Below are 14,360 nucleotides of genomic sequence, written 5' to 3'. Positions count from 1 at the left end.
TGGCACGACCCCGTCCCGAGAGAGAGCACCAACTCTCCCCCGTCACTAGTAATTCGGGCTCCAAGCTAGTATCGGCCTAGGTAATCAATAATGCCCTTTCCCATATAAGGGTAGAGTGGTTGCGCATGTAAGGTTGGGACAGTCAACAAATCTTAAATCTAATCCGTTTTCAAAAACAACACACACACTTGCCTCGGTACACCACTTCGTCATCAAGTGGTTACCCATCTCATCATCTCCCTCGGGCATAAGTGACACCCGACGGGGTTTTCCAAAAGTTCTTTGGAAATACTTTGTCTCCATCACCATGCATATTCCCGTCCCTTTTTGCGTAGCAACTACTTTAGCATCCTATCTACTCCCACCGGCATAACCCTCATAGGAAGGTAGGGTCATGCACAATGCAAGTATCAACGAGGAAGTAACACAGGCAACCAACCAACGTGGTTTACCATCTCTTCACGATTCCGATGCAACAATGATAAAGTGCTATATGACATGCATAAAAAGGGTTTCATAGACATAGCCAAAGGGCTGCTTGCCTAGCTCAACGAAGTCTTCTGGGTCTTCAAAGTCTTCTGGTCCAACTCCTTCGTCAGCAACGCAGTCTTTCATCCCAAAATAATAACGTGGAAAATAAGGCAATAAATAAACAGAAAACCAAAGTGCTCAGAAAAATGTCAACTCATTTTTGTTAAATACTAGGGTGAAAACTAAGAAGGGGAAAATTCCTAGTTTTGGATTTGGAGTAGCAGAATAGGAGAAATGGATTTACAAAGGTATATTTAAATGCTTAAAATCACATTTAAATATTTACAGTGAAGAAAAGGTTGTGGGATTTGAATAAAAGTTGCACCATTAATTATGTGGGATTTTTACAAGAATTTAGGAACTGGAATTATTTCATTTGGATTAATATTTAATCCAGAAGAAATTTTGGAAAGGTGACTGAAAAAGAAAAAGGAAAAAGGGCTCTGTGCCTGCTGGGCCAGAACAGCCACAGCGCAGCAGGCCCAGCCAGAAGTGGCGGCCCAGCGCACTGGTGCACGCGCGCGCGCCAGGTTTAAACCTGACGGGCGGGGCCCAGGCGTCAGCGAGAGAAAGGGGCGATGGAGGGGAGAGGCTGACAGGCGGGGCCCGCCTGTCTTCCCTAACCCTGCGACAGAGGGTCGGCAGGCTCACCGGCGACGATGCGGGGCACGGCGAGGTCGGGCGAAGGCACGGATGGACTCAGCGTCGAGTCGCCGTTCAGTTGGATGTGGTGGACGTCACCGGAGTTGCCTGGTTCGTCGGCGATGAGGAGGCATGGCGGAGGAGCTTCGGGCGGCGGTGGCTCCGGTCGTTTCTGGCTGTAAAAGAAGCGGGGGGGAGAGGGGAAATGGTTAGTGAGCCGCGGTGGTTCCAGATTGGGGCAGAGGAGGAGCGGGCGAGGCCTGTACCTCGCGAACTCCGGCGAGCCGAGGCGGCGGAGCTCGGGCTCGATCTCGAGCTCGGGCGGTTTTGGAGATGAATGGGGAGTGCGGGAGGTTGATTAGGAGGGTGGGGGAGCGACAGGGAGTGAGAGAGGGGCTCGGCGTCGCCTTATATAGGCTGGCCGAGGTCCACCATAGGCGTGGCCTACGGGTGCCCGCGGGAATCGGCTCGGGTGGCCGTTAGAGAGGGAACGGAGGGCTCGGGGGTGTTCGTGGGGGTGGTCTAGGGTGCTAAGGAGAGAGAGGAGGAGATGGACGAGCTGCGGGCGGGCCACAGGAGCTCTGGCGCGAGCTATAGGAGAGAGACGAGGGCGCGGGAGCAAGTGGGCGGCCTGCTGGCGTGGAGCGAACGTCGAGGGTCATCGATTGGCGCGCAGGGGAGGCTCGAGGTGGTCGGGGGACGTGGCGTCAACGGTCGGGTGCCCTGCCAGGCGCTCCAGAGCATGACTTTGGCCGGCATCCGCAGTTTTCCCGCGTCCGCGCGCGTCCACTTGTGTCTGGTAGCTGGAGGGGGCATGGGCAAAAGCTGGAGAGAGCCTTGGATGCTCTGGAAAGCTGAGGGGAGAGAAGGAGGCTGCGAGAGAGGTGGGAATCTGCTGTCTAGAGAAGAAAAATGGGGTTCCCCCTGCCTTCATCATTGCTTCCTTGGGCAGGAAAGCATCCAGGAGATAGAGGGGATCTAGGAGGGGTTGTGGGAAAAAGAAGAGCTCATGGAGATTAGTGGGAGGGGCCAAAAATGGGATTTTGGTAAAGTGGCAGAAGGTGTTTGATGCTGGTTTGGGTAATTAGATGATTTCCATTAGTCATGTGACTCCACAGGGTGAAATGGCACATATAATTAGGGCCTTCCACCCATTTTGATCTCATTTGGGCAAAGTTGCCAATGCAACTTTTGTGAACCCTAGAAATTGGCAGGAATGGACTTGTGCAGATCTAGTTGAGTAAATCACTTCTCCTTGATGCACCACTTGGTGTGGTGGCCTCATTTGGTCATGTGATCATGCTCACAAAAGTTGGGATCAAGGAGAGATAGTTGGCAGTACAAAGTAGTTCAATTTTGATTCTGGTTAGAGAGGGTTTTTGGGGCATTTTGGTGAACAAAAATGACTTTAATTGACATGAGGCTTTGCAAGGTGATCACAATATGCATTTGTGACTTGCTGGATTTTCCTTGGATTTTTATAAAAATATTTCCTGTAGAAATATTTCAAACCTTTGAAATGGGCAGAAATGGTTCTGGGAGGTTTTGTCCAATATTTTGAACATGACCATGTGTTTGAAACTCTTATATATGGAAAATATATGTCCACTGAGCTTCCCTGATTTTTGTCAAATATTTTTGAAACAATAAAATAATTTTTCCTTATTAAAGACCATTTCTGGCCTTAAGAAAAAGCCTTTAAATAAAAATAGGAAAATAACTTTTAGAATTATATTTTTGTGGTTTATGGGAGTCCTATATCTAATAGGTCTCAAATATATTCTTTGAAATATTTTTCATACCCCAAATCAAGTACTTGTAGTGCAAACCTCAATTTAGGGTTTTTGGGAAAACTAATTTTTGAAAATACTATTTGGCCAAATTATTTTTGTGTGAAAATATTATATTGCTCTATACACATGGCATGATTATTGGGCAGAAGTTTGGGGCAAGGAGATGAAGTATATAAGGTGGAGTTGTGTTGACCTTAAAGAGCACTAAGAAAAATCACAGAGAAAAAACCAACTCCAAATAAAAGCCAGATAATGCAAAAGTTTTTGTTGGTCCAAATTTTCATGCTTTATTAATGCAAATGAAATGTTACAAAATGCAGGGTGTGACAGACCTACCCCCCTTACAAGAATCTCATCCCCGAGATTCCTAAACTAGGCCTTAAAGAGATACGGAAACTCGGATCTATGGTAGTCTTCACATTCCCAAGTTGCTTCTGCTTCAGTGTGGTTGCTCCACTGGACCTGGAAGTACTTGATGGTGCGGCTTCGAGTGTGTCGCTCAGCCTCATCCAAAATGCACATGGGCCTCTCACGGTAAGTCAAATCAGGCTGAAGGTCAATGGCTTGGTGATTGACGTCTTTGTTAAGATCAGGCTTGTCTGGAACTTGGAGACAATTCCGGAGTTGTGATACGTGGAATACGTTGTGCACATCGGATAGTTCAGGTGGTAGTTCCAACTGATAAGCTACCTCTCTGCGTCGTGCGATGATCTCGAAGGGGCCGATTAATCTTGGTGCGAGCTTTCCCTTAACGTGGAAACGGTTGGTTCCCTTAAGAGGAGTTACTCGCAGGTATACATGGTCTCCGACTTGGAAGTCTACTTGTCGGCCACGAGTGTCAGCATAACTCTTCTGCCTTGACTTGGCGGTCTTCAAACGCTCTCTGACAAGCTGGACCTGCTCTTCTGCTTCACGGAGGATATCGGGCCCAAAGACCAGTCCTTCTCCGGTCTCCGACCAATTGAGGGGAGTGCGGCAATTCCGACCATATAGCACCTCAAACGGCGCCATCTGAAGGCTTGACTGATAACTGTTGTTGTAGGAGAACTCGGCGAAAGGGAGGCAATCTTCCCACCTAGCTCCATATGCCAGGACACAGGCTCGGAGCATGTCTTCGAGTATCTGATTCACTCGTTCTGTCTGACCTCCGGTCTGTGGGTGGAAAGCAGCGCTGTAGGAACTTGGTCCCCATGGCTTCTTGGAACTTCTTCCAGAACCTTGAGGTAAACTGGGTTCCTCGATCTGACACAATCTCCTTAGGAACACCATGAAGGCTTACGATCCTATTGATGTATAGAGTTGCTAGCTGGTTGCCATCATGGGTAGTCTTAACAGGAATGAAATGGGCTACTTTGGTCAAATGATCGACTATGACCCAGATGGAGTCATGTCCCTTATTTGACCTGGGTAATCCAGTGATGAAGTCCATTCCGACTTTATCCCATTTCCATTCAGGCACCTTGAGAGGTTGTAACAATCCAGCGGGTCGCTGATGTTCAGCTTTGACCCTTTGGCATATGTCACACTTAGCGACGAAAGTGGTTATCTCTCTCTTCATGCCATGCCACCAAAATCTTTCCTTTAGGTCTTGATACATCTTGGTCCCTCCAGGATGGATGGAATACGGGGTGTCATGAGCTTCTTGCAAGATCAGATTGTTGAGCTCAACCTTGTTGGGCACGCAAATGCGATTCCCAAACCACACAACTCCTTGTTCATCCTTTGAGAAACTTGGGGCTTTTCCTGCCTTGATCTTCCTCTTGATGCCTTCAATACTTTCGTGTCCCTTCTGAGCTTCCTTAATATCATCCATCAAGGTAGGCCTAACTTCGAGGTTGGCCAAGAATCCTGGTGCAACCAGTTCCAACTTGAAGCTTTCAAGTTCTTCATACAAGGCGGGTAGCCTGCCCTTAAGCATAGCGTTCAAGGAACAAGCCTTTCTGCTTAATGCATCTGCTACCACATTAGCCTTCCCATGGTGGTATTGAACAGCGAGGTCATAATCCTTGATCAACTCTAGCCACCTTCTCTGCCTCATGTTCAATTCCTTCTGAGTGAAAATATACTTTAGACTTTTGTGATCCGTGTATATCTCACACCGCTTCCCTAGGAGGTAATGTCGCCATGTCTTCAGGGCATGAACCACTGCTGCTAACTCAAGGTCATGAGTAGCATAGTTCTCTTCATGAGGCCGTAGTTGCCTTGAAAGGTAAGCTACGACTTTGCCCTCTTGCATCAGGACACCTCCCAGTCCGGTTCTTGACGCATCACAGTATATCACAAACTCTTTGTGTATATCTGGTGTGGCCAGAACTGGGGCGGTGGTCAGTCTCTTCTTCAGCTCCTGGAAGCTCTCTTCGCACTTCGGTGTCCATTCAAACTTCTTGTCCTTCTTCAAGAGCTGAGTCATGGGTCGGGCAATGCTTGAGAATCCTTCAACGAACTTGCGGTAATATCCTGCGAGTCCGAGGAAGCTTCTGACTTCCTTCACATTGCTTGGGGATTGCCATTCAGTCACGGCTTCAATCTTAGCGGGATCGACCGACAATCCTTCTTCGGTCAAAACATGACCCAAGAATCCAACTTCACGCAGCCAAAATTCGCACTTGCTGAACTTGGCATACAGTTGGTGCTCTCGAAGCTTGTCTAGGACCATCCTCAAGTGTTGCTTGTGCTCTTCTTGCGTATTCGAGCAGACAAGAATGTCATCAATGAAGACAACGACAAACTTGTCCAAATATTCCATGAAGACCTTATTCATGAGATACATGAAGTAAGCTGGGGCATTGGTCAATCCAAAGGACATGACCATGCACTCATACAGGCCATATCTGGTTACAAATGCCGTCTTCGGAATATCTTGGGGTCTGATTCTCAGCTGGTAGTACCCAGATCTGAGGTCGATCTTGGCGAACACCTTGGCCCCATTGAGTTGATCAAATAGATCTTCAGTCTTGGGAAGTGGATACTTGTTCTTGATTGTAACTTCATTGAGGGAGCGATAGTCAATGCACAAGCGGATGGTACCGTCCTTCTTTGCCACAAACAGAACAGGTGATCCCTAAGGGGAGGCACTAGGGCGGATAAATCCCTTCCTCAACTGCTCTTCTAGTTGCTTCTTCAACTATGCTAACTCTTCCGATCCCATTCTATAAGGCTTCTTATAGATGGGTCCTGCTCCGGGTATGAGCTCGATGATGAACTCAATGTCTCGATCAGGAGGCATTCCCGGTAGCTCATCAGGAAAGACATCGGGGTATTCACATACTACCGGCACATGCTCCAATCCAACTTCAGTCAGACAGTTGACTTGGTCGGCTTGAGCAGAGGAAGGGTTGGAGGCAAATTTAACTTCTACTCCTTGCTCATTGGTCACAGTGACAGTCCGGTTGGCGCAATCTAACAAGCCTTGGTGCTTGATGAGCCAATTCATTCCTAAGATCACATCCAGGCCTTGTGATCTTAAGATGATAAGGTCTGCTAGGAAGTCTACCCCATTAATGACAATCTCGACTCCTCTACATCCTATCTTGGCTCTCATCTCTGCTCCGGGGGTTTGTACCACCATAGGGTTATTCAGGGGTGTAGGGATCATGCCACTTTTTAATGCAAACTTTTGGGTGAAAAATGAATGCGTGGCTCCAAAATCAAACAAGACAGTTGCAGGTGCTGAGTTGACAAGGAACATACCCAGCACGACGTCCGGGTCTTCCTGGGCTTCTTCTGCAGTGACATGATTCACGCGACCCTTGCCGTTGTTGGGCGGGTTGCGGAGAGATTGGTTCCTTGGTGGCATTCCACGGCCTTGTCCTGGGTTATGCGCATTGGGGCGCGGAGCGTCGAGCTTCTTGTTGGGGCAATTCTTGGAGTAGTGTCCTGGCTGACCACATCCAAAGAAAGTGACTTGGTTGGGGTTGCTGCTCTTGCCAGCATTGTTATTGGGGTTGTTGTAAGCTGGCCTGGGGTTGGCATACTACTGAGGCTGATAGTTGGTGCGGGGTGCAAGGGCTCTTGGCTGCTGATAGGTTGGCTTGACGGGGGCTGGCTGCCACGGGCGAGGCTTCTGGTTGCTGGAGCTACCCTTGCTGATCATCTTGCGCTTACGGGTATCATCCAAATCACGTCGCTTGTCCTCAAGCATGAGTGCCTTGTTCACCAGATCAGGAAAGGTCGGGCAGTCACACACAACAAGCGAGTACTGCAGAGTCTGGTTAAGGCCTTCCATGAAGCGCTCCTTTTTGGCAGCATCAGTGCTAACATCCCCAGGAGCATACCTTGAGAGAACACTGAACTTCTGCATGTACTCCTTGACTGTGCTACTTCATTGCTTCAGGGCTCGGAACTCACGCTTCTTGATGGCCATGATTCCGGAAGGAATGTGGGCCTTGCGGAATTCTGTCTTGAAGTTATTCCAAGTGATGTTTTGCTCAGCATGCATGGCCTTGAATCCATCCCACCAAGCTCTGGCAGTTCCCCCGAGACAGTGGGCAGCATATGCCACCCTCTCATGGTCTTCAGTGCATCCGACTAGTTCCAATAGACCCTCAATGGTGCGGACCCAGTCGTCTGCATCCAGGGGTTCAGCAGTCTCGATGAAGGTGGGTGGTGCATGCTTCTTGAACTCCACCAACGTGGAACGTCCATTGCCGTGTCCCGCCGGCTGGCGATTGATAGCTTGAGCAATCGTCTGGAGGGCTGCAGTGTTGGCTTGGCGTTCCTCTCGGAAGGCTTGGAGAAGCTGAGCCATGTCCATGCTTGGAGGAGGTGGTGGTGGTGGAGTCTGTCCTCGGGCTTGGTCCTGGCTGACTCTTGCTTCAGCAGAACCTCCGGCTTCTTGCTGCTGGGTAGAGGTACCAGTACGTGTTACAACAGGCATCCTGTTGGAGCGGTCAAGGTCTCATGATTGGGAAAAAGGAGAGAAAGCAATATAGATGGGGTGCCTAGTAAGGGGTGGGTGTGATACAATTTTAAGTTAAGCCAAGGCCGGAAGGGCCAAACTCATGCATTAAAACCAAATGGGTGATGTAGTTGTTTACAATTTCCCGAAAGGGAAAGTACAACTTCCATCAAAACACGTCGAAAGCAAACACAACACAACATGGTTTCATTTGAACCATTACATGGACTCGATTTCGCATAAGGGGTACATGACATATCCTACCTTAAGGGTTACGGACTGACCTATCCTAGTCCTGAATGGTGTCTAGGTGGTGGAATGCTCGGTCCGGTATTCCGGCTCCTCTGGGTCTTCCACCTCATATTCATCTGTCTCAGTCTCTTCGTCGCTTGAGGGAGTGGGGGAGTGGAGGAGCTGAACACGGCGCTGCTTCACCGGGGGCACTGTGAAGAGGTTGCGGTAGTCTTTCACCGTCATACAGCGTGGCTGAGATGACCCCTTGGCATTCGTGATCTGTGGGGATCGCCCGCCTTGATAGGCTGCAACGGGCTGTCCAGGGGGTGCACCATCCTTCTTGATCCTATTCGCCTTCGTCTGCGCCAGGCGGAGGAGTTCCTTGGTCTCGTGGAGTTCCTTCCGAAGCTCCACCGACTCCGAGGCCAAGTGTTGTGCCAGGCTGTCGGCACACAAGCTGAAGTAGGTCTGGAAACGGAGGGAAAGTCCTTCGTCCATGGGTGGAGCTGGTGCGCTACTCTCGTCATCACCCTCCTTACGATAAGGCAGGTAACGAGTGGCTGGCTCACTTGCCATCTCTGGCAGAAGATCTTGAAGGCGAGTCAGCGCGTTGAGTGCAGCAGTCTCAACGGCGAGAAAGAGGGTCGCCATCTGGGGTCTTTCAAAGTACCAGCTTGTCGGGGAGTCATTCGCCCTCACGACTACCTCCACGTGATACTCCTTCTTGGTGCTGTTGATCCGGTGCTCGTGGTAGGAGTAGGTGGGAGCTTGAGTGAACTGGCACTTCCTGAGGCTGTCCTCGAGAAGCACGGGAAATCCGGTGGTCAAGAAGTCTTCGGGTACGACAGCCATCTACAAGGTTGAATGGGAGAGGTCAATCAGGGAAATATATCTCGGGTTGGGTAAGCTTTAGAAAAGAAGATAAGTATAGATGGTCTCAAGCTAACTAACGTCCATGCTAACTAAGGCTTCCTACAGTCAGGATGGCTCTGGTACCAGGTCTGAGGGGACCCCGACTCATAAGTCGTGATCATCGAATGCACGTGTACAGTGATCCCAGAGATCAATGCTCACTGAACACACAGAAGCTGAATAACAAGAGTCTTACATCAATACATACCGTCTTACACAAATTATGACCATTATGGTCATGTCTTACATTGATAAGGCCTTAAGAGCTGAACTTCAAATAAAACGCAAGCAACGGAAATCTTCGTTGATAAGTAGAACCCATGCCATCTGCCTTAACCCTACAGGCATTCTGACTGGGAAATGTCCTAGTTCGCATGTTCGTCTCCAAAGAACTCTTCTTCGAACTCCGGTTCTTCCATGCCTGGTCAATTAAATAACCAGTGGCAAGCCAATCAGTACTTTGAATGTACTCGGAAGCAACCCATGTTTTGGTTCAAGATACAACAATGCATGATATAGGTAAATTTTTGCAGAAAGCTAGTTTTGAATGCAGTGACATGTTCAACAACTTGTAAGATATGAATCAGGAGAATTCAAGTAACCATGAGGACAGGTTACAGATATCATCATAAATAGAGTGGGCATCAACCCAACTCAATCATGTCAAGTCCCTTGACTTGACCCAAGTAGTTCTCCCCAATTATCCAAACCCACACACTGGCTTGTGAAGCTCTGGACGTAGTTTAAGCAGCACCGCCCAACTGTCCTTGACCGTGGACACGACTATTCGAATAGTTTTACACTCTGCAGAGGTTGCACACTTTACCCACAAGATCCAGGGAACTTCCGTGTCATCCACGACCCGCGATACCTCAAGTACCCGGGGTAAGCCTGATCACTATCTTTCCCTAGACGACACTAACATGGAGTCCACTCGTTGTTCCGTATCCTCACGATGTACATCATACGAGACTCACTCGAGATCGTAACATCCGAGAGGGGACACAACGGTGTATCCGGTGCCTTGTAAAAACAGTCATGGCCGCCCTACCTGGCACGACCCCGTCCCGAGAGAGAGCACCAACTCTCCCCCGTCACTAGTAATGCGGGCTCCAAGCTAGTATCGGCCTAGGTAATCAATAATGCCCTTTCCCACATAAGGGTACAGTGGTTGCGCATGTAAGGTTGGGACAGTCAACAAATATTAAATCCAATCCGTTTTCGAAAACAACACACACACACTTGCCTCGGTACACCACTTCGTCATCAAGTGGTTACCCTTCTCATCATCTCCCTCGGGCATAAGTGACACCCGACGGGGTTTTCCAAAAGTTCTTTGAAAATACTTTGTCTCCATCACCATGCATAATCCCGTCCCTTTTTGCGTAGCAACTACTTTAGCATCCTATCTACTCCCACCGGCATAACCCTCATAGGAAGGTAGGGTCATGCACAATGCAAGTATCAACGAGGAAGTAACAGAAGCAACCAACCAACATGGTTTACCATCTCTTCACGATTCCGATGCAACAATGATAAAGTGCTATATGACATGCATAAAAAGGGTTTCATAGACATGGCCAAAGGGTTGCTTGCCTGGCTCAACGAAGTCTTCTGGGTCTTCAAAGTCTTCTGGTCCAACTCCTTCGTCAGCAACACAATCTATCGTCGCAAAATAATAACGAGGAAAATAAGGCAATAAATAAACAGAAAAAACAAAGTGCTCAGAAAAATGTCAACTCATTTTTGTTAAATACTAGGGTGAAAACTAAGAAGGGGAAAATTCCTAGTTTTCGATTTGGAGTAGCAGAATAGGAGAAATGGATTTACAAAGGTATATTTAAATGCTTAAAATCACATTTAAATATTTACAGTGAAGAAAAGGTTGTGGGATTTGAATGAAAGTTGCACCATTAATTATGTGGGATTTTTACAAGAATTTAGGAACTAGAATTATTTCATTTGGATTAATATTTAATCCAGAGGAATTTTTGGAAAGGTGATAGAAAAAGAAAAAGGAAAACGGGCTCTGTGCCTGCTGGGCCAGAACAGCCGCAGCACAGCAGGCCTAGCCAGAGTGGCGGCCCAGGTTTAACAGGCGGGGCACGCCTGTCATCCCTAACCCTGCAACAGAGGGTCGGCAGGCTCACTGGCGATGATGCGGGGCACGACGAGGTCGGGCGAAAGCACGGATGGACTCAGCGTCGAGTCCCCGTTCAGGTGGAGGTGGTGGACGTCACCGGAGTTGCCTGGTTCGTCGGCGATGAGGAGGCACGGAGGAGGAGCTTCAGGAGGCGGTGGCTCCGGCCGTTTCTGGCTGCAAAAGAAGCGGGGGAGAGAGAGGAAATGGTCAGTGAGTCGCGGCGGTTCCAGATCAGGGCGGAGGAGGAGCGGGGGAGGCCTGTACCTCACAAACTCCGACGAGCCGAAGCGGTGGAGCTCGGGCTCGATCTCGAGCTCGGGTGGTTTTGGAGATGAATGGGGAGTGCGGGAGGTTGATTAGGAGGGTGGGGGAGCGACAGGGAGTGAGAGAGGGGCTCGGCGTCGCCTTATATAGGCTGGCCGAGGTCCACCGTAGGCGTGGCCTACGGGTGCCCGCGGGAATCGGCTCGGGTGGCCGTTAGAGAGGGAATGGAGGGCTCGGGGGTGTTCGTGGGGGTGGTCTAGGGTGCTAAGGAGAGGGAGGAGGAGAGGGACGAGCTGCGGGCGGGCCACTGGAGCGGCGCGCGCATTGGCCGAGCGAAGCGACGCTCTGGCACGAGCTGCGGGAGAGAGAGGAGGGCGCGGGAGCAAGTGGGCAGCCTGCTAGCGTGGAGCGGACGTCGAGGGGCATCGATTGGCGCGCGGGGAAGGCTCGAGGTGGTCGGGGGATGCGGCGCCAATGGTCAGGTGCCCTGCCAGACGCTCCAGAGCGCGAATTTGGCTGGCATCCGCGGTTTTCCCGCGCTCGCACGCGTCCACTTGTGTCTGGCAGCTGGAGGGGGCATGGGCAAAAGATGGAGAGAGCCTTGGATGCTCTGGAAAGCTGAGGGGGGAGAAGGAGGCTGAGAGAGAGGGAGGAATCTGCTGTCCAGAGAAGAAAAATGGGGTTCCCCCTGCCTTCATCATTGCTTCCTTGGGCAGGAAAGCATCCAGGAGATAGAGGGGATCTAGGAGGGGTTGTGGTAAAAAGAAGAGCTCATGGAGATTAGTGGGAGAGGCCAAAAATTGGATTTTGGTAAAGTGGTAGAAGGTGTTTGATGCTGGTTTGGGCAAGTAGATGATTTCCATTGGTCATGTGACTCCACAGGGTGAAATGGAACATATAATTAGGGCCTTCCACCCATTTTGAGCTCATTTGGGCAAAGTTGCCAATGCAACTTTTGTAAACCCTAAAAATTGGAAGGAATGGACTTGTGCAGATCTAGTTGAGTAAATCACTTCTCCTTGATGCACCACTTGGTGTGGTGGCATCATTTGGTCATGCGATCATGCTCACAAAGTTGGGATCAAGGAGAGATAGTTGGCAGTACAAAGTAGTTCAATTTTGATTATGGTCAGAGAGGGTTTTGGGGCATTTTGGTGAACAAAAATGACTTTAATTGACATGAGGCTTTGCAAGGTGATCACAATATGCATTTGTGACTTGCTGGATTTTCCTTGGATTTTTATAAAAATATTTCCTGTAGAAATATTTCAAATCCCTGAAATGGGCAGAAATGGTTCTGGGAGGTTTTGTCCAATATTTTGAACATGACCATGTGTTGAAACTCTTATATATGCAAAATATATGTCCACTGAGCTTCCCTGATTTTTGTCAAATATTTTTGAAACAATAAAATAATTTTTCCTTATTAAAGACCATTTCTGGCCTTAAGAAAAAGCCTTTAAATAAAAATAGGAAAATAACTTTTAAAATTATATTTTTGTGGTTTATGGGAGTCCTATATCTAATAGGTCTCAAATATATTATTTGAAATATTTTTCATACCCCAAATCAAGTACTTGTAGTGCAAACCTCAATTTAGGGGTTTTTGGAAAACTAATTTTTGAAAATACTATTTGGCCAAATTATTTTTGTGTGAAAATATTATATTGCTCTATACACATGGCATGATTATTGGGCAGAAGTTTGGGGCAAGGAGATGAAGTATATAAGGTGGAGTTGTGTTGACCTTAAAGAGCACTAAGAAAAATCATAGAGAGAAAACCAACTCCAAATAAAAGCCAGATAATGCAAAAGTTTTTGTTGGTCCAAATTTTCATGCTTTATTAATGCAAATGAAATGTTACAAAATGCAGGGTGTGACACACGGCGGCGCTTCCGTTTGTGGAAGATGTCAGCCTGCCGGCAAGGTGCAAGAGAAGCATGGGCTATGGTGAAGACGCGCTACACCAAGCTGGACCCGAACCATGTGGCCAACGTCGGACCGGCAGGGCCAGATGGGCAAGAAATTCCCATGAGTCTGGTATATGACCAGCTGGCTTTAGCCGGAAAGTATTCTCAACAGGATTGTAAGCTAGATAGCCTGTTGGATGGTATAGAGGAGAAATATAGTCAGTCCAAGTGACTATGTAATTCAATGGGCATAAGCAGCCCCTAGCCGGATTAAAATCATTTGTCATCGCAGACCTTTTCGCTTCAGCCCCCGGATCATACAGTCCGGGGTGTGTCCGAATACCCGCTCAGTCATAGAAAACCGGGGTATGCGTGGAAACTAGGCGTAGGGGTCATAAGTGCTTGAACAGACAAGTACCCAACTAGGTATTTTATATTACATGGATAGTAAGAAACATCTTCCAAGGAGAATAGTTCCGGTAAGGGTTCCTTGGGTACGCATGCGACGATGCACATGTCCGGACTGCAAACAAAGGCGCAGGATACAAAACTTCTGGGGATTTACGTTATGATAAATGAAGACATCTTTTGTTCACCGACCGAATATTCTCTTAAGGAAACTAGCTTTCGGCTTCACCCAGTCTGAGGTACACATCCGGCTCAACCGGCAGTAACAATCACAGAGATGCTCCCCTTATGCCCTAGCCGAATTAACGGGAACCTAGGGATAAACACAGGAGCCAGGCAACCCATCTTGGCCACATCTTAAGGCATATCGATGCATATAATGGTGAAGAAAAGGCACACATGGAAAAAGAAATGCATGTGTGATGGGCAAAAAGCCTTGAGAGTAATTTTATGTTTAGCTTCCTTATAGGAAGCCCCCAGGTAGTGCTTACACACATAGTGCAGCCGGAGTAGTCCGGGAGTCCGTACTGTATTAAATACTTTGTGTGAAGGGAAAAAGATTGAGAAAGGAAGAGGGAGGGAGCATAATTAAAAAGGAGGAGGTAAGGAGACGAACACTGAGGTC

The sequence above is a fragment of the Triticum aestivum genome, chromosome 4B, assembly GCF_018294505.1.
Source record: "Triticum aestivum cultivar Chinese Spring chromosome 4B, IWGSC CS RefSeq v2.1, whole genome shotgun sequence".
Classification (NCBI taxonomy): Eukaryota; Viridiplantae; Streptophyta; class Magnoliopsida; order Poales; family Poaceae; genus Triticum; species Triticum aestivum.
This window is presented reverse-complemented; position numbering follows the sequence as displayed.